General features: G+C 56.3%; 1 long non-coding RNA gene across 2 annotated transcripts in view; it reads left to right on the top strand.

Moving 5' to 3' along the window:
* The first annotated feature begins 915 nt into the window (after positions 1–915).
* LOC147825500 (uncharacterized) overlaps positions 916–24,362 on the top strand; it is a 42,432-nt gene continuing 18,985 nt past the window's right edge. Inside the window, exons 1-2 of one of the 2 annotated variants that reach the window (XR_015440670.1) lie at positions 916–1,330; positions 1,686–1,766. This is a non-coding gene — a long non-coding RNA (uncharacterized LOC147825500). The remainder of the gene's footprint in view (positions 1,331–1,685; positions 1,767–24,362) is intronic. The other variant, XR_015440671.1, reaches the window with a different exon arrangement.

Here is a 24,362-nt window from a genome sequence, read left to right on the forward strand (position 1 = left end):
ATGCTGCAGCAATGGTGTGACTCTAACCATGCGGTGGGGGAGGACTGGTCCCACTCTCACTGATGACCATTCTATGCTCAGAAGAAATCTGAGTCTGGGTCCACTCACCTCCAAGCCACACTTTCAGTCATGTGATGTCTTGCAAAGAGCTCTCCTTCCAAGCAATAGAAAGGTTTTTTTTCCTGGTACCAGGAATCAAACTCAGGACCTTGCGCTTGCCAGGCAGGCGTAGCACCACTGAGCTACATACACCCCTGACCCTTGAAGAGCAGAAAGTACTTGGGCTGCTCCCGTCAGCCACACAGACCCTAATCAGAGATTAAACAGTGCACAAAAGGTCCTGCCCCTGTAGAGGCCTCCTACGAGAAAGGGGCCCTTCAGACACAAGGGTTTTTCACCCTAGGCCCCCATGCATACACTCCCGCTATAGTCTGAATCTTGAATGTCTCCAGAGGTCTATATGTTAGGGTTTGTCCCCAGTATCACTCTCCTGGGAGGTGGTGGGACACTGAGAGATGGAACCCACTGGGATGGTCCTCAGATCACTGGGAATGCGGGTCCAGAGGGAACTGTGGACCCGCCCTCTCTGTCTTCCTTCTCACCCCCACCCCACAGTGCTAGGGTCGAACCCAGGGCCTTGTGCTCGCTAGCAAGTGCACTGTCACTGCGAGGCACCCCAGCCCTTTCTTTTTTGCTTCTTAACCAGGAGGGGGTGGTTTTGCCCTGCCACACACTGCTTCTCCACAGGCTCAAAGCAAAGGGGCCAACGGATCACAGATGGACCCTCCAAAACTGTGAGCCAAAATAGACCTCTTACGGGTTGACTGTCTCAGGTGCTTCACTACAGTGATGGAGAGCTGAATAACACTCCGCACACCGCCTCCCACCCCGCTGTGCCTTCCACTCAGCGCCTTCCACTGAGCCCCTCCCGCCTTGTACCTGACATCTCTGCAAGGCCTTGCCTTGGCTGCTGATGCCCTATAGCCCCCCAAGACCTTTGCCAGGCCGTCCTGCGGGCACTTTGGATGTAAACTGGCCTGCAGCCTCGATGCCCGCGGATACCCAGTGTTCCCCAGGCGCTCTGCTGCCCCGCCCAAGGGTAAGGGTGGGGCCTGAGGGAGCCTGGCGGCAGCCGGCCAATCTCTCTGTGCCTCTGCATCCAAGCCGTCCAGCTGCGGGCGCTAGGGAATGAATGGAAGCTCCCACTTTCTCCACTTCTGGCTTTCCTAGCCCTGGCCCGGAATCCCAGGTTACCACTCTCCAACAGATTGCCCTTGAAGGCAGCGGCCGGGCCTGCTCACTCCTGCAGCTTGAGCACAATGCCTCAAAGGTAAAGCTTCCGTAATATTCACAGAGGAATCAGTGGTGGTCCAACTTCTCCAGCCAGTTTCCCTCTTTTCTGGCCTAAGTGCTTCCAAGCACCGGCCGGTCATACACGGTTTTCCCAGGGCAGATTCTGAGGTGCTGTTGCGGGTCTCTCACCTCTTCCGTCCGGATGTTGAGGGGCTGCGGCTCTGGGCAGCGGCACCCCGGCCAGGCCCAGGAACCACCTGCCTCCGGAGCCTCCGCCCCAGGCAGGACGGTCTTGGCTCGCTCTTCCGGCTGCCAAGGCCTCCTTGCCTGTATTTATACACCCTAAAGCCTTTGCGCGAATGAAACATCCATGTAAAATCCAATTTCCTCAGAATCTCTTTCGGAGCCTGGGCCTGAGATGGAGTGGGCAACCCCGGCGGTGACGGCCTGAACCACTCCTGCCGGCTGCAAAGGTGAGGCCCATTTTTCAATTATCTATCTGCTGTGACAGCAGCGGCCCAGCCGTGGGCCAGGCAGGGGAGGGGGCAGAGCTGGGGAGTAGGGAGAAGGGGGCCGGGCGCGGTGGGAGCCAAGGAGAGGGGGAGGCCTGGGGGTGGCACCCAGTAGGTGCTCAAGAGTTGTTCGGAAACGAGCGATCGGAAGAGGGCGGGAGAGCGCGCTGGGGGAGGGGAGAGCTGGGCGCAGGAGGAGGCGGAGGCGGGGGGGAGGGGAGGCGGCGCGGATGGAGCCAACAAGAGGCTCCCGTGTCAATCCGTGGAAACGGGAGGCAGAGTGATGCGGTCACAGCTCCTGCCATCAATATCCTCTAATATAAATGTCAGTGATGCTATTTTCCGCGCAGTCGTTTCGCACACTGCTGATTACATTAACGCATAATGGAGGGGCGCCGGCTCCACTGCTTTCTCCCCTAACCCTCCCCCCGGTGATGTGTCAATAGCCGCCTCCATGAACAAGTCAATTTTCTGCAGGCTTGGCAGCGGAATAAATCTGCCCGGCTATGGGGAGCGCTGGAGATATTTATATACCGGCGCCTGCCGTCCGTGTGCGCGCGCGGGGGCGCGCGCCGCCGCGCGCCGAGTGATTTCCAGCCCCGGCTCAATAAGAGCAGAATTTAGAGCGGTCCCTGAGCTGGGCTCCCAGAAACAGCCTTACACGTTTATTTTCCTCAGCCGAACAGGAGAGGCGAGAATTACATGTGGATTTATAGGACAGGCGCTCGGCCCGAGGCTCCCGCTCCGGGGGGCGGGAGGGCGCTGCGGGGACCCCTCGCCGGCCGCTTTAATTACACTGGCGCTGTCCCCGCCGGGCGACCTCCGCGGCCGCGGGGCGGGGCAGGGCGCGGAGCTCACGGCCGGGCGGACAGGCTCCCGCGTCCCGCACCGCACCGCCGCCCCCTGGCGCCAGGAGACGCGCCCGGCGGAGCCCGTGCCCCGGCGCCGCTCGCCTCCCGGCCTCGGCGCCGCCTCTGGGCCGCCAGGGGGCGGCGCGACCCTGCGCTCGCCCCGCGGAGCCGCGCGTCTCCAGGGCCGGGGACGTCACCTCCGACGCCGCCCTCTCCCGAGCTCCCGCCCAGCCGAGACGCGGGAGCCCGGGCCCTTCGCGGTGGGCCGGGCGCCCTGGGTTCCCGAGCGGCGGCGTCCTGGCGGGGGGCCGGGTCCCCGCCGCCGCGCTGTGCACGCGCCACACGGGGGTCAGTGCCACAGGCCCAGTTTTATCTCTTTGGGTTCCCCCTGTTTCCGACCCACTCATCTCCCGGATGTGTCCTCCTCCCAGCGCCTGAATCCAGTGCCAAAGTCAGACGCAGCCCGACCCGCGCGGAGGGGATCCTGGGGGTGGCAGTTCAGTGGTTCCCAGTCTCAGTATTTGAGGGGTGTTCAACACGCAAGCGGTTCCTCCCAGCACCTCAGTGTAAGGGGCGTGTGCGCCTTGGGGCTCACAGCTCCGTGGGGTCCCTGCTAGCTCGAGACCTTCCCATGCGGGCAGTCCCGGAAGGAAGCTATCCTAGCTGTTTCCTCACCGTGGCTGTGGTGGCCCAGGGGTGACTGCCCTTGAGGCTGTGGCGGTGGCCCTGGTGCCTGTGTCACGGTGAGCATGGCCTCCTAACCTTTGTGCCTCCCCTGTGGGGCTGTCCCTGGGCTGCACTGTCCCGAGCGTCCCTGGCCCATCAGGGTTCACTGAGAGTGCCCACTGTGTGTCACTGCACACGCCTGCTGAAGAGGCCAGCGCGGGCCCTGTGGTGTGTGTCTGTCAGGAAAAGCTCCGTGGGCTCCATCGTGGGGCACAGCCATTGTCTCCATGTCACTGAGAATGTGTGCTGGCCAAAGCTCGTGACACAAATGGAAGCAAGCTGATCTGCCCCAGAAGCAAAGGCGGCAATGACCTTCTTTTTCCAATTATATCCTGGTCAGAGGTGAGCGACCTCTGCCCACTGAGGCCGCTTCTTGTCATGCAAACTGAGCAGAAGGATGGAGATTAGAGGAATGCAAGCGAGTCACGTGTGAAAACAATCAGCTATCAATGGGCCAGATCAATGCCTCAGGTTACACAGGAGCCCAGGGCAAGTGGTCACTTTGGAGTTGGGGCACTGAACACAGCCACACATGTCACACGCTCCAAGAGACTCACACGCACTTATACGCCTGGGCACAGATAGGAGCTGGGCTGGGAGGAGCTGGACAGGTCTGTGGCCCCGCAATGTGAATTGGTGGGTCATTACTGAACCTTTATTCATCGGGCAGCTGTAGCAGGAAGTGTAAGGCTGGTGTTGAGTGCTTTCTATTTTAAGTCCAGAGAGTTGGATTCTAAGTGGGTCACAGGAGGCAGTGTGGGATTTGTAGGAAACTGATGTCAGGAGCAGGAGCACAGAGGGCTTATGTTGAGGGGGTGGCAAAGCATGGGGCGGGGGCAGGTGTGCAGCAGAAGGGCCCCTGGGGCTGTGTACCTTTTGCAGGACAACTGGAAACCAGGCTGCGTGGTGAGGGAGCTGAACTTCTTTCTGAAGGGCAGGCCAGCCCTAGCCAGAACACGCTGCGCTCCAAGATCTGGGGAAGAACTGAGAGAACTGGGCTGGGTGAGCACAGCCTTGAAAGGGTCCCTCAGGAAGGCTGACTAGTCTTTGGAGGGAGGTGACGCAGGCATTTGGAGGATATAAGAACCAGCTGCTGGAAATCCAGCTGTGGTGATACATGCCCATAATTCCAGCCTTCTGGGAGGCTAAAGCAGGGGAATCCCAAGCTAGAGCTCAGCCTGGGCAATTTGGTAAGACCATGTCTCAAACGAAACAAAACAGAGTGAAGGGCCGGGGATTTAGCTCAGTGGTTCCACTGGCTGCCTCACAAGCACAAGGATCTGAGTTCAATCCCTGGTAGAAAAAAACAAAACAAAACAAAAACCAAACAAAGTGAAAACAAAAAATAAACCGGCAGGTCCCCCAGTCGGACCCCTGCCCAACCAGAAGGGAAACCCCCCCTAAGCAGATCCGCTACCTGCATCCACAGGAGCACAGAGACAACAGCCAGCAGCCACCCTGCTGCTCTCGCCACCACCCTGTTTATCAGCCAGCCCCAGGCCCATCACCCAGGGGACTCTAACATTTTCCACCTTCTTGACCAGTGCCCCCTCCCCTACCTAAACTCCCCTATAACAACTCTGCAGCCTCCTCTCAGTGCCAACGGCCTTTTCGCCCTTGGCCCGTCTGCATCCAGACACTAATAAACTCATCACATGTTGCTTGAACTTTGCCTGCCTCGGTGGTCTCAGTCGTGCCTCTGTCTGACCTTACACAAACTGATAACCCATAGCCAATTATGTAGTTCAGTGCAAAGGTCCTGGTTCAGTCTCCACTAACACACACACACACACACACACACACACACACACACACACACACACAGAACTGGCTGCTGGGTTGAGACGGACTCAGCACCTGGACCTGCACCCTTAGGATCTAGGGAGCCCAATGAAAAGATGGATGGGTTCTGGAAAGGCCTGCAGCCCTCGCCACACCTGGCTCTGGCATCAGCTGACCCTAACCCCCAGATCCATGTGGCAGAACCTAGCACGAAACCCTGCCAAGGTTGAGGCAAGGGGAAGCCGATGTGCTGTGTGCCAGGGGCTGTGGCAGGCAGTCCTTGGCAGCCTTGACTGTCTCCAAATTCCTTGGGTACACATTTATGGTAGCTCATTTCACCTTACCCTGCAGGAATGTAATGATGGGCAAAAATGTCCTTAGGGAGCTCACAGCCTAATGCAGAAGACTAAGAGTTTAAGAGATAGAAGCTTCCCCCTGCCCTCGGAAAAAGTAGTATTACATAAGTGCGTGCTACTTGGATTGAAATCTCAGCTGTGCCATCTACCAGCCTGGGCTTATGAGCTCTCAGGCCCTCCTTCCCTTCATTTGTAGAACAGCCACACCTACCTTTTTTTTTTCTTTGGTACCTGGGATTGATCTCAGGACCTTGCACTTCTGAGGCAGGTTCGGAGCCACTGAGCTACATCCGCAGCCCTAGGCACACCTACATCTTAGGGTCCTTGTACAAACTTTAGATAAAGTCCTAAAGAACAGTCCCTGGCCACAATAACCAGAATTGGCTGTTCTAGTCTCTGTTTTCAACTGTACTAGAGCCTTAGTGTAGCATATCCTTGTATCAGCAGAAAAGAGGGACAAGGACACGTTCATGCCTGGGACACAGTATGGTGGCAAGAAGACCCTAGCAGGCTGGGATGTGGAGAGGAAGGTGGGCGAGGAGGGGTGGAGCAGGGCCTGTGGGCGAAAAGTGGCCCTCGGGGCAGAGCTCAGCGCCCAGGCGCCCCATGTGCTCGGGGAGGGGAGGCACGTTCTGCGGGAGCTGCTGGCCCTGGACCCCAGGGGCTGCGTGAGGAGACTGGTTCACCACCCCCAGAAACAGAGCACCTGCACTTTCCTAGGATGGCCTGGCCAGCTTACGGCTCCCTCTCCTGACCTGAGCGACAGAGCCCCCTCTACTGGCCTCTGCCCATTTTCTCTCTTTGCAGCCACAGGCCCTGCCTTGCAAGGGAGGTCACAGCAGACCCATCCTGCAGCCTGGGAAACTGAGGGCCCGAGGACACCTGAACTAGGCCAGCTTGTTTAGGCAGAGCCCAGTAACACCACGAGAGATCTGTGCACAGTGCTCAGCAGAACGTCTCTGGCATAGGCTCTGGAAACAGGCCCCGAGTTTGAGACTGAGGCCTGAGGCTGTCACTTGGTATGGGTATAAACTCGGGCTGGTTAGTTGATTAGCCTCAGTTTCCTCTTTTGAAAAATGGGAGCAACAGTGATCCACCTTGTGGGGTTGTGAGGGCGAAGTAAGGCTGGATGTCCTATGAAGTGTCTAAGCATGGACAGTAAGTAGCTGAGCAAGTGACTAGCCATCCCCCAAGAGCCTGCCAGAGAGGAACCTCCAGCTGTGGCGGCACTGGGGTCTCCGCGGGGCTCAGCCCTGGCGAGTGGCTGCAGGGGCCTCACAGTCCCAACTGGCTTCTGCGAATCCCAAGCACAGAATGGCTGAGACCTCAAGGTCCCTGCTGTTTGTCCGCTGGCGCCCGGGCGGGACCTGGGGAGGGGACCGAGGGCGGGCCGCGGGCCGCTCGCTGTGTGGGTGGAGGGGCCCCACTGGCCTCCTCCCAGGTGTTGTGGCCTCCCCTCCCTGGGGTGGAGGGGGCTGCTGGGCGCACTTCGGGCTTAGTTATTGTTTTAATTTTGGTGCTGGCTCCCTGGTGCCTGGAGGGGATAATGAAAGAGGAAGAGAGAGGTCAGGATGGTGCCCAGGCAGCAGATTTCTGCCTGTCAGATTGGGCCAGGGCGGCTGGGAGCACGGTGGTGGGGTGAAGTTAATATCAGCACAGTGAGCGTGTCTCAGGGCGGGAGCTGCAGAGACCAGCACGATGCTGTGTGCCCTGCAGACAGCCGAAGGGGCCATGCTGCCCACAGTGATGCCCAGAGCAGGCTGGGCGAGGGGGGGCACCGGGGCTCCAGACCAGAGTGACAGTGAAGCAAGGGGCTCAGAGTCTCGGCCCTCATGCTCCAGCTCCCTGAGTCTTCTTCCCCAGCACCCGCTGTTTCCGACACCACACAGCGTGAGGTCTGGGGGGCTTCGAGGCCACTGGAGATGAAAAGAGGAGACAGGCAGGAAGGCATCAGGGTAAGGGCACAGCTCTGGGCTCCTGGCCAGGTTCTAACTGGCTGTGTGACTCTGGGCAAGTTACTGAACCTCTCTGAGCCTCAGTTTTCCCTTCTAGAAGACGGCACTAACAGTGATGCTGAGCACTTCATGGGGACACGGACAGGGCCCAGGGAGCAAGTGGACAGCAGTTTGCGCTGGCCCGATTAAGCCTGTTTTCCTCAGCTGTGAAATGGGGCTATCAGGTGTAACTTCCCCATAGGGGTCTTCCTCGAGCAAATTAGATAAAGCCTGTAAAGTGCTTAGCACAATGCCTGGTACATAAATAAGCCCTCAATACAAGGTAGCTGTGGTTATTGTATTATTTTTATCTTTATTATTCCCTGCTGTCTCAGAAGTGGTGATTCAGTTGAAGGACTGAGGCCAGGCCACTCCCTGTAAGGTGCTGGGCTCCTTGGGAGGGTTTTCTGAACCCCATGCCCACCTGGATGCTTCCGGATCTCCTTTCACACCGGACACAGACAGTCCGGGCTAAGGGGCTGTCGGAGCCTCCGGTTCCCAGGGCCCGGCTCCGCGGGCTGCCCAGCGGGGTGGGCCGGGCGGGGCGCAGCAGGCGCAGCACCGCAGGGTCGGGTCGTGCTTGTGGCGGTGCTGGGGGGCGGGAGGCGGCCAGGCCGCCTCGGGCAAGGAGGGCGGGAGCAATATTGCAGCGAGCGCACCAGGTGCTCGCTGTCAGGCGAACAAAAAGGAAGAGTCAGCAGCTCTGGAGGAGGCGCCGCCTGCTGCAGCCCTCCCGGCCTCCCCTTAACCCCTGCGGCACCGGCAGCTGCGCCCGGCCGGGCCCTGGAGTCGGCTCTGTGCAGAGCCCTCCCAGGCCTGCCCTCGCCCTCCCCAAGCCCAGGGAAAGGCAGCCCACGAGGCAGGGCTCGGGGCCGAAGGGGGAAAGGGGCGGGCGGGGCCAAGGGGCTGCGGTCCCGTGGGCTCTGCAGCAGCGTGAAGCCCGGCCCGCTGCTCCCCCAGTGGAAAGCGGGAGGGGCTCGTCCGGGAGGAGCAGGGTGCGAGGGGACCCCACTCCGGGGGGCACCCCTGGTCCTGGTGGGGCGGAGCTGCCCGAGGGAGGGGTTGCAGAGCTGACCCGCCTGGCAAGAGCCAGAGTTCTACCTCCACCTCTGGGGCCTCCTGGGGAGGGGGGGGGGTCTGACCTGGTCCCTGGAGACGTCCATTCGGCTATTCTTTTTGTTTTTTATGTATTTATGTCTTGTTTTCCTGAGACGGGGCTTGCTACACGGGCCAGGCTGGCCTGAAACTCGGCTGGCTGCCCAGGCTGGCCTCGAACTCACGGCCCTCCTGCTCCCGATGCAGGGGTTGCAGGCGTGGGCCCGCGCCCGGCCTGTCACCCGACGTCGGCCCCTCCCTCGCTCTGCGGGATCCCCGGTAAGAAGGCCCCAACCACCTGCAGAAGCCCCGCCGGCCGCATCAACGCCTCCACCGCCCCGCGACGCCTGCGGCACCGGAGGGGGCCCTCTCCCTCCCCTCCCCTCCCCCTCCCCCTCCTCGCGCCCCACCCCCTGGGCCCCTCCAGGCCCCCCTAGCCAGCTAGGTCTCAGTCCACGTCAGCTGTCAGGGCTCGAGGGGCCGCCGAACTCCAGGGGATCCGTAGTCAGGGCCCCAGGGACAAACACGGACAGCAGTAGAGCTTGGGGGTCGAGCAAACTGCCTGAGTGGCAGAGGTGGGGCTCACCTATGCGGGCATCTTGCGTCCGCCTGTGCGCCTGTCGGTGCGCCTTTGTTCACCAGTGTGTATCTGTGTGCTCGCTAGTGCGCCTGTTACACAGTTGCAGCATATGTACGATTACATTTGCATGTAGCATGTAGCGCCTGCAGCCTGCAGGTCGGCCTCCCTGGGTTTATGCATATCCTTGTCTACCGGACAGCATGTAGTTTTGTATGTGTATCATTCAAGCATGACTTGTGCACATATATGATACAGGTCAGAGTCGTGTGCGCATGTGTGAACGCAGAGTGCCTCTGGGAGCCTGCGCGTCTCTGCATGCACACCCGTGCACGAGTGGGAGCCTGTGCGTTCCTGCTCCGCTGGGGATGGCAGGCAGTTGGGAAGACGCTGAGCCGGTTTGTCTGAGGTTAACAGGGGTCACGTTTCACTCCTGGAAGCCCCCGCCCTCCTCCCCACCCCATACAATTAAGCCTCGGTGTGTGCAGAGCCAGCCAGTAGACATTAGGAAAGGTCAACAATATTATCAGCTCCTAATCCAATTAGTTACTGTTTATTTGGGAGTCCAGTTCCAGGTCAGCTTCTTGGGAGGAGGCCTGGGAGACGGTGCCAGGACTTGGGGAGGGCGTTCTCCAACGCACCAACGGGTAAGGTGCCTCCCACCGGTCACCCGGAGCCCGGTGGCTCTGGGAATGGGTCTGTGCTTCCCACGAGGGAGGGGGGACATCTGGGTTTCCTCGCCAGCAGTTGGGGTGCAAGAGAAGAGACCACCTCCCGCATCCTGAGAGGCTTCCTGCTTCCTTCCGGCACTGGGATCCCCAGGAGGAGGACCAGGAGCTGGACAGGCGCCTCAAGGCTGTAGCCAGCCCCCCTGGGATGGGAGCTTCAGAGGAGGAGATGTTGGTAAATGCACTATTAGCTTTTGAAACCACCTCATTAATCCTGCCCTCTATTTTATTTCTCCTCTTCTCTTCCCACGTGTTTTTCTGAGCAGAAGCAGGAACTCTGGTCCCTCCCACTCCAAAACACACAGGGATGGACCCTAGTTCAGCCCCTGACCACCCCCAAGTCCCCTGCTGAGAAGAAGAGTAGGAGACGCCAGGCCCCGTGGCTTGGACCCAGCAGCCCTGTGGGCCTGGGCCGGGCAGAATGGGCGTGGTGGCGTGACCTCCGCCCTGCTGTGGCCCCCCTGACCCTCAGAGGACAATAGCCTGGGGTCCCCAAGATGGGGGTTGGCCCGCAGGAGGGAGAGGTCAGTGCTGGCTTCTCAGGCCAGATCCGAGGGTGCGCCCAAACCTAGCTCACACACCTCTGGCCTGGTCGGGGTGCAGGGGCCGCTGTGTGGGTCATGCCTGCTTGTGGCTAAGGTGAGGGGCATGGGCTGCAGCCCCCAGGCTCAGGCTGCTTGCTCTTCCTGACCCAGGCCCCTGGAGTTCTGCTATCTTCTTCCTGCCCTTCCTTGCCAAGCAGGTATGCATACCTGCATGCTGGCTGTGCACACACTCGTGCATGCACACGTGCACACACTCATGCACACACATATGCACACTCACTCTGGAGCCTGTCTCTGCGACTTCAGGCCAGAGGTGAGGGGCAGGAAGACCCTGACGGCAGTCCTGACTGCAGTGGCCCCTCGCTCCACAGAAGTCTGCTCTGGAAGGCGTTTCCCTGTTTCTCCCCCCAGAAAGACCATAGCAAACACCCAAAACCTTTACCCCAGAAATTCTCGCCCTCAGCCAAATGTTGAAGTCTCTCAGAGAGGCTCTTAAAAGATGTACCTGCCCAGTCCCGACCCAGACCAAGCCAGGCTGGATCCTCAGGGAGGGGACCCTGGAATCCACACAGTTTAGAAAGTGCCACAGGTGATAGCTATGGTGAGAAAATTCTATCGATTTAAAAATTAAATTTGCAAATGACAAAGCCCTGGCTCTTGTTCTCTCATTTAGCCAGGACAGTGTTGTCATCTCCACTTTAAAGATGGGGAAGTTGAGGCCCAAGCTAATTAAGGGTGGTGGGTTTTCTTCTCTTCCCTTTCTTTCTTCCTCTCTCCCTCCCTCCTTCCTTTCTATGCCAGCCCCTCCTCTGCGCCGCTCCAAGCACAGCCCCTCCTGGAACGGGTGCAGCAGTGCTCTCTGAGCTCTTCCCTGGGCTGTAGAGCATGGAGAGGACTTAGGTAAGGCCCCTGTTCCCTGCTACGTGGCAGAGAACAGCGAGGTGGTGCACACCTGCAATCCCAGCACTCAGGAGGCTGGGGCAGGAGGGTCACTGTGAATCCGAGCCCACCCTGGGTTACATAGTGAGACCTGTCTCCAAAAACAAAACAAAGAGAAATAACTATTACACCTGCTAGAACGGCAGAAGTTTAAAAGACCAGTAATAGTAGAGCCATCAAAACTCACAGACGTCACTGAGAGTGTAAGTTAGGAAAACCATACTGGACAAGTGTTTGGCGGTTCTACCAGAGGTATGTATGTGTATCCTTCACCTCAGCAAATCTGCTCCTGAGTATATGCTCATGAGAAATGAGTGCTTATGTTCAACAAAAGTCATGTACCACAGTGTTCATGGCAGCTGATTTGGTATGGGCAAATACATTTTGGTATATTCCCACAGTGGAATACTACACAGCAAGGAAAAGGAATAGACAAATGAAATGCAATAATACGGGTTAATCTTGTAGATGAAATACTGTATTAAATGGGACACAAAAGAATATATATTATATGATTCATTTATATAAGGTTCAATTCAATAGCAAGCAAAATTAATCCATGATGGTATAAGTTAGAAGAGGAGGCACAAATTATCCTCTGGGAAAGTCAGAAATGTGTGAGTCTTCATTGGGTTAGAGGTGACAGGATCGTGTGTGTGTGTGTGTGTGTGTGTGTGTGTGTGTGTGTGCATGAGTGGGTGTAGAAATTCACTTAAGGTTACTGCACTGGACTGTAGGTAAGTCATACTTCAATTTAAGAACACTGTTAGGCCACCAGGCAGACTAAGACTGATCCACTGAGGAGCAGGAAGTTCCGTGGGGCGCAAAGCAGGAGGTGCACAGCTGGGCTTGTGCTAGGGAGGGGCACGGTCCGGCTGGAAGCACAGGCTGTTGCTGCAGGACTGAGGGATGGTGGGGAGACAGGCAGCAGGGGAGCCAGGTTTTCAGCTGCGGCGTCATCATGTGAAGGCCGAAAAGGCAGCATGGAGGTCAGCTCAGCAGGGCCCCGAATGCTGCAGGGGCCCCTGGCAGTGTTGGCATGAGGGCGGGAGGGCTCCCGAGGCCACAATCTTCAGGGCTTTAATGGTATTAGAGTAAACCCAGGGAGCCCGAGCCACACCCACACCCCTTTTAGTTTTACTCTGAGACAGGTGCTCACTAAATTATCTTTTTTTTTTTGGTACCAGGAATTGAACTCAGGACCTTGTGCTTTCTGGGCAGGCACAGTGCCACTGAACTACATCCCCAGCCCCTTCTCACTAAATTATGCAGGGTGGTCTTAAAGTTGCAATCCTCCTGCCTCAGCCTCCCAAGTAATTGGGTTACAGGGGTGCACACCACATCTAGTTAGATTCAACATCACTAACAAAGATCCGCCTCTCTAGGATGGTAGACAGTTTCGAGGGAGACGCGGTGTTTTGAGTGTCATCTCCTGGGTCCCTTGAATTATTTGTACTGAATATAATGAAAGCACAAAGCAAGCTAGGCCTCTTATTGCAAACTTAGATTAATCATGGAAATAGGCAGCTTGTTTCCAGTTTCAGGGTGGCCTAAGGGATCTCTCTCAGTCCCCATTCTGTATAAGTACCACGCGCTCACCAATTGGGCCCCTGGATCCCCGTCATTCCCCATTCTGTTTGGAACGTTGGATGCCTCATGTTGAGTTGTTGCCCTAGTTGACATCTCCATCGCATCCATAGTTCCAAGCTCTCACCAATCTGCTGCACCTTCCTTTTATAATTTTGGGACAGGCCAGGGATTTAGCTCAGTGGTTCTGCCACCTGCCTCACAAGCACAAGGTCCTGAGTTCAATCCCTGTTACCAAAAAAAAAAAAAAAGTATAATTTTGGGACAGCAGGATGAAAATGAGAAGTTGAAGTGAAGCAGAAAAGCAGTGGTATTTTAAACAAGTTTTAAAAATAAACCTAAAAATGTAAAAAGCCATTCATCAAGTGCTTATTAGTGACAGTTTTTATATGTTATCACTGAACGCGGCCACAACCATGGAGGGCAAATGCTAACAGCCCGTTTATGGCTGTGTCTAGATGTCCCCCAAGCCTCATGCGGTCGTAGGTGGGGCTTCTTTAGAGGTGGCTGGGTCTAGAGTGTGTGATGCTGGGACTGGTTCGTGGTGCAGTATTAGGCGGAAAGGCACTAGGATAGGGTGTGAGTGCTGCTCGCCCTAAGTAGCCTGGATAAGATAAAAGGGGCAGAAAGACTCTGCTAAGGCCCTTGTTGCTTTGCTTCCTCCTGCCCACCATGAACTGTTCCCCTCTGCCAGGCCACCCCGCCTTGGAGCCAGCCGATTATGGACAGAAACTTGTACGAACTGTGAGCTAAATAAACCTTTCCCTTTTAACTTTGGGTGTTTGGTATTCTGTCTCAGCAACAAGAGAAAAGCAACTAAGACACAGCCCAGGGCCAGGGATTTAGCTCAGTGGTTCCGAGGCCTGCTTTGCAAGCACAAGGTCCAGAGATCGATCCCCGGTACTAAAAAAAAAAAAAAAAAAAAAGACACAGCCCAATTATGATGCCACTCTCAGAAGGAACTTGCCGGGTCCTTCTGCAGAGGTGAGACCCGCGCTCCACCCTGGGGTGAGTCTCTCTCCCAGGCTGCCTCTGCCCGAGTCACAGGAAGTACTCCTGGGGGAGGGGGTCTGTGCTGCCCCAGCTCAGGCAGGCCAGGGCCGGGCTGGGCCCCCCCCTACTGCAGGGAGCTGCCAGTCGCTGGGCTTGGGCGACCTCCTCCCTGAAGGCAGCCCCGCGCACCACCTCCAGCCCGGCCCGCACCCGCCGCTACGACAGCCTCCCTCCCTGAGGCCGCCATCATCACCATCCGTCGGCGCCACCTTCAGCTCTGCCACAGCCCCTTGGAGTTGGAAGTTGCTAGATCCCCGATTTGGTTTAGTTCCATTCCAGCTCCCGCTGCTCGGAGACCCGATGGGACGCGGGGAAATTATGCACGTAATGGAGAGCTGGTCTGCTCTGATAATCCTGATAACGGTGCCCACCTCCCCGCCCCCACGGCCAGGCGCGCGTGCACACGTCACACCCCGCAGCCCCGGGCTCCGGGCCACGCGCCGTCCAGCCACTTCCCGCGGCTGGCACGCAGCTCGTCCGAGGGTGCTCCCCGCCAGCATCCTCCCTCACCCCAGGAAGGGAGCACCCGGGCCGCCTTCTCTGGAGCCCCTAGGCCGGGGCGGGAGCGGACCCCCAGCTCGGCATGCGCGCTCTCCCCCCGGCGGGCCGTGCCCAGTGACTGAATGAACAACGCCACGCTCCCGCCCCCAGAGCCCCCGACACTGGCGCCTCCCCTTCCCCACGCAGCCCGCTGTGCCTCTGCCCCGGACACGCAGGGCACACGCGTGGGGCGCGGGATGGAGCTTAGGAGAGCTGCGTGGATGGCAGTGTGCAGGCTCACATGCTGTGCCCACGCGTGTGTGCAGTGGTGTGCAAGCCCCGGGTCCCCACACTCGCCATGCTCCTAACTAGTAGGTGCCGCACACCTGTGAAAAAGGGCTGCCGAAGCAGGGAACAGTGGGGTTCAGTTCCGGGCTGCCCGCTCCCCTCCCCTCCCCTGCTGTCTGGCTCCACGCAGAGAGGCTTCTCCTCGGTCTCTCCATTTTCCCCTAAGCGCTGAGCTCTTCCCGGCCCTTCCGGCTTCCACCCATCTGGTCGGCGGAGGCCTGGAGTCTTTAGTCATCGCCGCCCCTCACCTCCCACTTTCCCAAGGTGGAGCCCTCGCCTGGGCCGACTCTGCCACCGCGCGCCCTCTCCCCGCCTTGATCCCAGGGCCCTGGCTCCTCTCCTTGTGCGGCCTGCGGCCTGCACGCCCGACCGACCGACTGCGCTGCCACGGGAGGCCTCAGCTCGGCTCAGCTCCCGGGTGTTCTCGGTTTGTTTGTGAAGAAGCAGAAGCGGGAGGGAGGACCGGGGGGGGGGCAGGAGAAAGAGGAAGGAAGGAGGGAGGGAAGGAAGGAAGGAAGGAAGGAGGAAGAAGAAGGACGCGGTGGCTCCCGTCGGTAACCCCAGCACTCGGGAAACTGAAGCAGGACGATGGCAGGTTTGAGCCCAGCCCGGGCAGTTTAGCAACTTAGTAAGATCCTGTCTCAAAAATATGAAGGAAGGGCCGGGGATTTAGCTCAGTGGTTCCAGTGCCTGCCTCGAAAGCACAAGGTCCCAAGTTCGATCCCTGGTACCAAAAAAAAACCAAACAATGAAGGAAGGGCAGATGTCCTGGGTTCATGAGGCGCGAGGGCCCTCTCAGGTCACGGCTGGTCTGCAGCCTTCTCTACACAAACCCACGGCCGTCCAGAGCCACTGGCCTCCCACCTCCCTCCCGCTCACCACCTTTCCTGCATGCCCCAGGCCCGCCAGGAGAGCCTTCAGGATCTGCCACTTGGGCTCCCCTGCCTCCGCTGCAGACCTGGGGGCTGGGTCCATCTGCTCCCCTCCACCCACTTTCTCCCTCTCTCCTTCCCGGAGCAGCTTTGCCTGAGCTCTGAGGCCAGCTGAGCCTCCCAGGCTGCAATCCTCACTTGGTGGGGAACACCCCGGCTCACAGCTTTCTGTCGCTATCAGCCCTCACTCAGCTAGTGGCTGGCTCGCCCTCTACACGACCGCAGGATGAAGAGAGTTTCTGTGCTTGGTCAGAGCACCGGCCGGCATCGGATGCACCAGGTCCTGGAGAGATGAACGATCAGCAGGCAGAGGCTGCACTCGGAGAGTTTTCATCCAAAGCAGGTGGAGCCTGCTCACAACCCGAGTCCTTTCAGACTCGCCCGCTCCAGACTTTCTGTGGCTGCCTATGTCCTGTGAGAGTTCATGTGGAATCTGAAGTCCTCTCCTTGGACTTCTCAGATTTTCCAAATTTCTTATTTTCTGTCATATTCTCTGCTTCTGCCAGGCAAATCCAGCAGCCCATAAATACATCTTGGCTAGATGACCTTCGTGGGTGCCATTCTAATGGGCAGGACCCTTATGCTCTGTTCATCTTACAGGGCCGGGTCCTGTCCCAGCCCCACGGAGCTTTCCCTGACAGCTCAGCACTTGCCAAGCTCTTTGTGCACCCAGAGTCCTGGAGCCTGCTGAGCTTGCCTGCTGGTCTCCGAAGTGGTGGGCATGGAATGCTGGCCTCGTGCAGGCTGGGCAAGCTCACTCGAAGCCACACCCCAGATCTGGACTGCTAACCTCCAAAAGATGGAGACGGCCAGCCCAGCTAGGGGCTGAGCCACCTCTAAAATGTTTGCTAGCTCTGGCCACATCCTGGGCTATCTATGTTATCTACTTGATATTTTTCTTTTTTTTTTTTAGTACCGGGGATCAAACTCGGGACCTTGAGCTTGTGAGGCAGGCTGTGGAACCACTGAGCTAAATCCCTGGCCCCTGCTTGATATTTCTCTTTAAAACAATAGTTTTTCACTCCAGTTTGTTTTTGTTTGTTTGTTTTTTGAGACAGGATCTCGCTTTCTAGGTCAGGCTGGACTTGAACTCACTATGTAGCCCAGGCTGGCCTCAAACTCGCAGTGATCCTCTTGCCTCAGCCTCCTGAGTGCTGGGATTGCAGGCATGTGCCACCACACCTGGCTGTTTATTTATTTTTTAAATTAATTTTTATTGGTACATGTTTGCCATACATAATGGTCACATTCATCACAGGGAATTTGTACCTGTACCTAACATATCAAGTATGTTTATAAAATAGGTTTGTTTTTGGTACTGGGGATAGAACTCAGGACCTTGCGCTTTCGAGGTGGTGGAACCACTGAGCTAAATCCCCAGTTAAAATACTTTATAGCACTATAGTAACAGCAACACCAAATAGCATTTGCCAAAATAGAAAGTAATTATAGTGCTGGGCTTCTAGCTCAGTGGCACCACACCTGCCTTGCAAGCATAAGGTCCTGAGTTTGATCTCCAGGACTGGGAAAAAAAGAAAGTAATTGTAAAAGTAAGTAAAGACACTGTTTTTGCTTCTAGTGAGATACTACTGTTTGCTGAGATGTCTTGAGGTTGAGCTTTCTCTCTGTTAAAAAGGGAAAGAGGCTGGGTGTGGTGGTGCACACCTACCTGTGATCCCAGCACTCGGGAGGCTGAGGCAGGAGGATCACTGTGAGTTTGAGGCCAGCCTGGGCCACATAGTGTGTTCAAGCCCAGCCTGAACTACATACAGAATGAGACCCTGTCTCAAAACAAAACAAAAGGTAGGGGAGGAACACATGTTAGAGAGGTGTTAAAGACACTGAGGCCAACCTGAGATGTTCTCTTTAATAAAACTGGAGGAGTCCAACAGCCCAGGAGAGACAGTAGTGAGACAATGTGGCTCTCTCTGCTCCCTTTCATACTGGGGATTGAACTCAGGGCCTGACACTGAGATACATCACTAGCCCTTTCTACTTTCTAAAATTTGAGACAGGCTATCACCACATTTTCCCCAGTTGGCCTCTAACTTGCAGTCCCACATCTGTTTGCCACTGTGCCCTCTCTGATATCTTTCTTTTTGAAACTGTGATAGAATACACATACCATAAATTGCTCATGTTAATATTTTTTAATAATATTGAAGATTGAACCAAGGACCACACATATGCTGGGGAAGCAGTATACTGCTGAGCTACAGTATCCTCACACCCTTTTAAAATTTTAATTAACTTATGTATTGTTTTTAATTTTTTTTTATTTTTTGGTACCGGGGATCAAACTTGGGACCCTGCGCTTGCAAGACAGGTGCCAGAACCACTGAGCTAAATCCCCAGCCCCTATTTTTGTTTTTCTGAGACAAGTTCTCTCTATGTAGCCCAGACGGGCCTTGAACTCACAGCAATCCTCCTGCCTTAGCTTGCTGAGTGCTGGGATTACAGGCATGTGCCATGCCTAGTTTTTATTTTTATTTTGAGACAAGGTCTTGATAAATTTCCCAGGCTGGCCTTGAACTGTGGATCCTCCTGCCTCAGCCTCCTGAGTAGTTGGGATTATAGATGTCCACAACCATTTTCAGCTTAACAATTTTTAAGTCTGCAGTTCACTGTTGTGCAGCCATGACCACCACTCACCTCTGGAATCTGTTTCATCTCCCACTGAAGCTCTGTACCCGTGAATAGACAATCCTTGCTCTCCCCCCTGCAGCCTGGCAACACCGCTGTGCTTCCATCCCTGAGTCTGGCTTCCAGGTACCTGGGACAAGTGGACTTGGGCAGTGCTTGTCCTTTGCGGTTGTCCTCAAGATTCATCCATGGGGCAGCACAGGTCGGGATGCTGTCCCTTTCCAGGGCTCCTGTTGCACTGTACACACGGACCACGTCGTGTCCATATACTTGCATCCTGTGGGGCACCAGGGCTGCCTCCACCTTTTGGCTACTGAAAATAATGCTTCTGGGCCGGGGATTTAGCTCAGTGACGCTGGGCCTGCCTCACAAGCAAAAGGTCCTGAGTTTGATCCCTGGTACTGCCAAAAAAAAAGAAAGAAAGAGAGAAAGACAGAGAGAGAGAGAGAGAGAGAGAGAGCGAGAGAGAGAGAGAGAGAGAAGCCCACTGTAGGCAAGTCAAAACAACTCACGTGATGTGCAGCAACACGGATGCCTCAGCAGCGAGTATGACGCGACCCAATAAGCAGACCCATCTGCAACAGTCAAAGTCTCAAATGTAACCTGAGCACAGGTGTCATAAGCAAGGCCATGTTAACATGGGAGCAAGGGGCAATGGGCAAGGGCTCAGGGTGTCAGCTCCCCGGGGGTGGGGACAAGAAGCAGGACGAGGGGCCACCGGTCTGTTGTCAAGAGTTGCCGAGGTGGAGATCTTGTTTTAGATGATAAACTCATGGGGTTTTTTTGTTTGGTTTTTTTTTTGGTACCGGGGATTGAACCCGGGCCCTGCGCTTGTGAGGCAGGCGCCAGAACCACTGAGCTAAATCCCTGGTCCCACTTGCTCTTTTTTTTTAGTACTGGGGATTGAATCCAGGACCTTCACACTGAGCTGCATCCCCAACCCACTGTTCTATTTTTTATTTTGAGACAGTCTTACTAAGTTGATAAATTGCCCAGTTCAAGATCAAATTTGGGATTCTCCTGCCTCAGCCTCCCAGAGGGCTGTGATTACAGGCATGAGCCACCATGCTCAGTGCTCACAATGCTGTTTTTAAACAGCTAATAAAGAAAACTAACTACATATAGAACAAAGGGTCCTGTTCAAGAGCCAATGATGAGAGTGTGTCATGAACCCAGAAATGATTAATCCCCTCCGGCAATCTGAGTTCCAATGGAAGAGAGAAAGAGAACTGACAAGGCATGGGTGAGCCTTGGGATTTAGCCCGGGTCAATGTCCATCGAGTCACCTGGCGCTGGAGGGGCACGGGCCTGGGGCGGAGGCCTGGGGCGGAGGCTGCCACCTCCCCTCTCGAGGGTGCAAGACAGAGCCTTCGGTGGGGAGCCCGCCTGGGCCCGCCTCAGAGTGGGAGCACGGGGTCCTGGATGTCACAGGCTTCACGCTTCAGCCTTGGCCAGGAGCGGACAGCCGGACTCCCAGGCGTGTTCGGACAAAGCACGGCCCCCGGCCTCCATCCTTTCCTTCCGGGAAAAATCAGCTTTCCTGATGCAAACACCAAGGCTGTTTTCTGATAAAATTCTAATGAGATTCAGATTTTTTCTCAGAAATCCTACCTACCATGCTGATTATAAGAGGAATTTCCCCCAGATGTTTTTTTGGGGTTTTTTGGTATGGGGGATCGAACTTGAGACCTTTCGCTCACGAGGCAGGTGCAGTGCCACTGCATTCCCGGCCCCTGTTTTTGTGCAAGGAGTCCAACCCCTTCTCTGCTCTGTTTTTTTATTTTTAGTACCAGGGATTGAACTCAGGACCTTGTGCTTGGGAGGCAGGCAGCAGAACCACTGAGCTAGGTCCCCGGCCCCCTTCTCTCCTCTGAATGTGTCTCCCCAGCGAGCCTCAGGCTGGCCTCTGTCTCTTCACTGGCAGCAAGATTGAAATAAAACTTAGACACTTGCTCATAAACAAGTTGTCTAAAAAGCCTCTTTTATGTGTTTTTTCCCTTAGCATAACACAATACTTGAAGGTGGGCTAGAATTTCGTGGCCATATTTTCACTAAGCCCCAGCTGGGATTCCCTGGCTCCTTGTCCACAGCCCTGAGGCCCCCAGCTGGGATTAGCCACTTTCTTCTCCTGATGCAGCCCTGCATATGAGTCCTGGGGTACGAGCCGAGCCGGGAGGGGCCGCTGTGGGCCTGAGTCGCTCGGGAAATCCTCACCGAGACAGCGCCAGGGCCACTCGCCCTCCCTGTCCTGCAGGCACCCGGGCACAGGCTGACTCCAAGTTCTCGCCCCCTTTTTGGGGAGGAGCGGGGAGCACTGGTCCCCAGGTCACTGCCTGGCAGACTTGCCCTAAGCCTGGCCCCCATCCAGCTGGGATGAGCCCCGCATCGGACATGGATGGGCCACGCGCAGCTGACTCCCAGCTGCTCAGCCCTGGAGTCCCCGTCACCAACACAGAGCTAGAGAGCAGGGAAGGCCTGGGTCCGGGAAAGGTCCTGGGCTACCTTTAGGGGTCCGGCTTAATCCCAGCATCATCTTCTTAATTGTTTTCGTAATTTCTTAATTCCAAGTATAAATGTCAATGGCAGAAAATGTGAAAACTAGAGATGTATAAAGAATAAAATCATATACACAGCTAGGAACAATCACTGTCTCTATTTTGCTAATCATATTTCAGTTTTTTTAATCTATAGTTTTATTTTTGCCTCATAAACGAGACCATTTTATACCCAGTGCTTTCTATTCTGTTTTTCTTGTTGAGCCATGAAAATGTTTCTGTGATTAAAGTTCTTTGAGAACCAGGTGCACTGGATGTGTCTGTAAACCTGCTACTCAGATTGGGAGACTGAGCCGGGGGGTGCCCAGTGTGAGCCAGCCCAGGCAGTTTAGCAAGAACCCGTCTCAGAACAGAAGCAAAAGGGCTGGGGAGGTCGCTCAGTGGTAGAGTCGGGCTGCACACAAAGCCCTGGGCTGAGTTGCTGGACTGAAAAAAAAAGGAAAAGAAGTAGAATGCCAGAGACCCCTGTAGTCAGGTTCCAGTCCCTACCTGCCCAGTGAGCGACGCAGGCCTGAGGAAAAAACACACTAAGAGACAGAACTAAGAGGGAAAGCAGGGGCCAGGACGAACAATGCCAGGAGACCGACACAGGCCTGGCCAGTCCCAGGCACTGACTTTTATTGACAATCAATTGGGTTAGAGGCAAGCTACGCATGGTTTCTATGGAAATTAATGTAAACAAGGCTCATAAAGGACAAGACAAAGCATTCTCGAATTAGGAACAGAATAGACAGAGTACATGGCTGTAATTAGAACACTGTCCTTCTAGTCAGAAGGTTTTAGTTGTGGGGATGGAATCTGGGGGTGAGTTACTCTGACCTGGGCTCCCAGGCTCCGGCCAGACTGGCTTCTATAAACAAGCCGACTGGGGTCAGCTCTTCCCAGCCTGCCTTGGGCGTGTGTGACCAACACCAGGGTCCCCTGTAAAAGAATTCTTTGAAAAACCTGGCTGTTAGTGAGTAAGTAACACAGGCAAGGTGAAGCCCACGAGCTCCTCCCTCCCTGGGTTTCAGGGCCCTGGGGTCTCCCCGGCAGACACCTCCAGCTCTGGCTGGACCCTGCTCTACCTCTTCCCACTCCTAGATGGGAGAGACTAGAGGGAATCCCTGCCTGGCTCGGCCTCCCCTGCCCGCTACTAGACTGGCCCTGCAGCTCTCTGTGCCTTCTGGGAGCAGTCAGTGGGTGGGGCAGAAAATGGGAGCAGACTTGCCACCAATGTCTGATGCTTGGTGCTAAACCAAAGTCACCCTTCCCCGGTGGGGAGCTGTTTGGAACCCCTGCAGTGACATGGTGGGGGGCAGCAAGAGGGTCGGGAGGCCTGAGGAGAAAAGGGCAGCCCTGGTACTGGACGTGGGTCAGCGTGCAGGCTTTTGTGCAGGCCTCTATGTAGGCCTCTGCCTGCCCCAGGTCCTGTCCCTGGCCTTTCCCAGGGTCATCTCCGAGTTGTAGGGCTCAGCACCCTTGGGCAGCGCTGGAAGCCTGCAAACTCCTCTGCCCCTGTGCACAGCTCCAGCCCCTGCCCGGGGCAGGCTGCTCCCAGCCCAAAGCCTTAGCGATCCAGCTATGGTGAAGCTTGTGCAGAACTTTAAGAGGCATCTGCATGGCTCTTCTCATCCGGTCTTCTAAGACCACTGTCAAATACGTAGGACTGGCCGTAATTTCCTCATTGTAACGGTGAAACTCTGGGCCCTGATGTCAGATGGTCATAAGGCCGGGACTGGGGTCCTCCATTCTGCAGAAGCCCACCAGCCCCTTTCTTCTGTCCTCAGCTCTCCTGGGGCCCGAGAGGTCACCATCCCGGCTGTGGCTTTGCCCACCTGCAGCCTTCAGGGTCCTCTGGCTCTCAGACCCAAAGGCTGGCGGGCCGCTGTGGGAGGCAGGAAGGGAGCTCCTCATCTTCCAGGCTCTCCTAACGATGTCTCGGATGAGGGGCTGTCACCCTTTCTGGCTGCCCTCAGAGCGCGCCCCACGTGTCCAGGAAGATCCCTGCTTCCGTCCCAGGTCCCTGCACACAGGTACACACTCACGCTCACGCACGCACACGCACACTCTTACCCTTTGGGCGAGGGGGGGTTTACTACTCCGCACCCCATGCTCAAGTCAGCCAGTGGGGAGCAGCAGCTTTAAGGGCTGAAAGACTTCTCCCTGAGGGGAGGCCTTTCTCTCTGTTCTACCAGTGGTTGAAGGAAGATACAGGCCTGCTGTTTGCTCCTTGCTCAGCCCGGGACAGCTGGGGAAGACAGGCCCTCCTGGCTGGGGAGGTCGATGTCAGCGCCCTAGCCCGACCTCGACGGTGGTGCTGTCCTGCCCAGCGCCATGGCGGGGAAGAGCAGGCCTGCAGCGCAGGCCGGACCAGAGCGCCCATGGTCACCACGCCTTTCTGTCCCTTCATGGCAGCTCTGAGGCACAGAGCAGGAGGCCGCAATGCAGGATACCTGGGGTTGGGGGCAGGGGGTCCATTCAAATTGACAAAAATAGAACATCAGCCTCATATCATTTTTCTCAAAACAAGATTTATTGAAGTTCTGTCTGTGAAAATCGCTGCTGTGTGGAACGCTTAACTTATAGATTAGATTACTCAGTCGTGCCTTACTACATTTTTCATTAGAAAAATATTGGCTGGGAGAGTTTGACCTCATAATCTCTGCATTTTAAACAATAACCAGAGGAAAACCAAATAGAAGGCACAAGTTAACGGGTTTTCCCCCCCAGCATTTCCCCCTGGGAGAGATCGGAGCGAGGGCCGGGAGGGGAGCAGGAGCAGAATCTGCTGCTTGAGCAATTCCCCAGCTCCTGCCTGGGCCCCAGAGCTGCAGGGGGGAGCTTGGGGAGCCTCGCCGGCCCTGGGGCCAGAGCTCTGCAGGCCTGGCCACCCCGGCTCCAGGGCTCACCTGGAGCGGAGGAGGGCGGGAACATCTGGAGAGGTCCCAGGCTGCTAAGAGCCCCCCCGCCTGGTGGAGAAGACAGGAGCAACAAAGATGCAGAAGAATCCATCAAACCATCACCTTGCACACCTTGTTCGATCTTTATCTGACAATTAAGCTTTTTTTTTTTTTGGTACCGGGGATCGAACTCTGGTCCTTGCGCTTGCGCAGCGGGCGGTGAAACCACTGAGCTAAATCCCCAGCCCGCACTTTTTAGTTGCAGAAGAACTTGGAATCCCAGGCAACTGTGGGGCTCCAGGCGGGGCTGTGGGACCAGAGAGAGGAGGGCGGACCCCGCTTCACCAGCCGCACCCCACACCCAGGTGGTAGGAGAGGGCGCATGCCCACTTCCAGGCCATGCCAGGGCTGTGTCCTGAGGGCAGCGAGGCCTGCGACCCCAGGCCGCCGGCAAGGAGGGGCCGCGGCGAAAGAGGGTCCAGGA

This window comes from Heterocephalus glaber, unplaced genomic scaffold, assembly GCF_053883595.1.
Source record: "Heterocephalus glaber isolate CG9 unplaced genomic scaffold, H.glaber_assembly_v1.0 deba00001498, whole genome shotgun sequence".
In the NCBI taxonomy this organism is placed as follows: Eukaryota; Metazoa; Chordata; class Mammalia; order Rodentia; family Bathyergidae; genus Heterocephalus; species Heterocephalus glaber.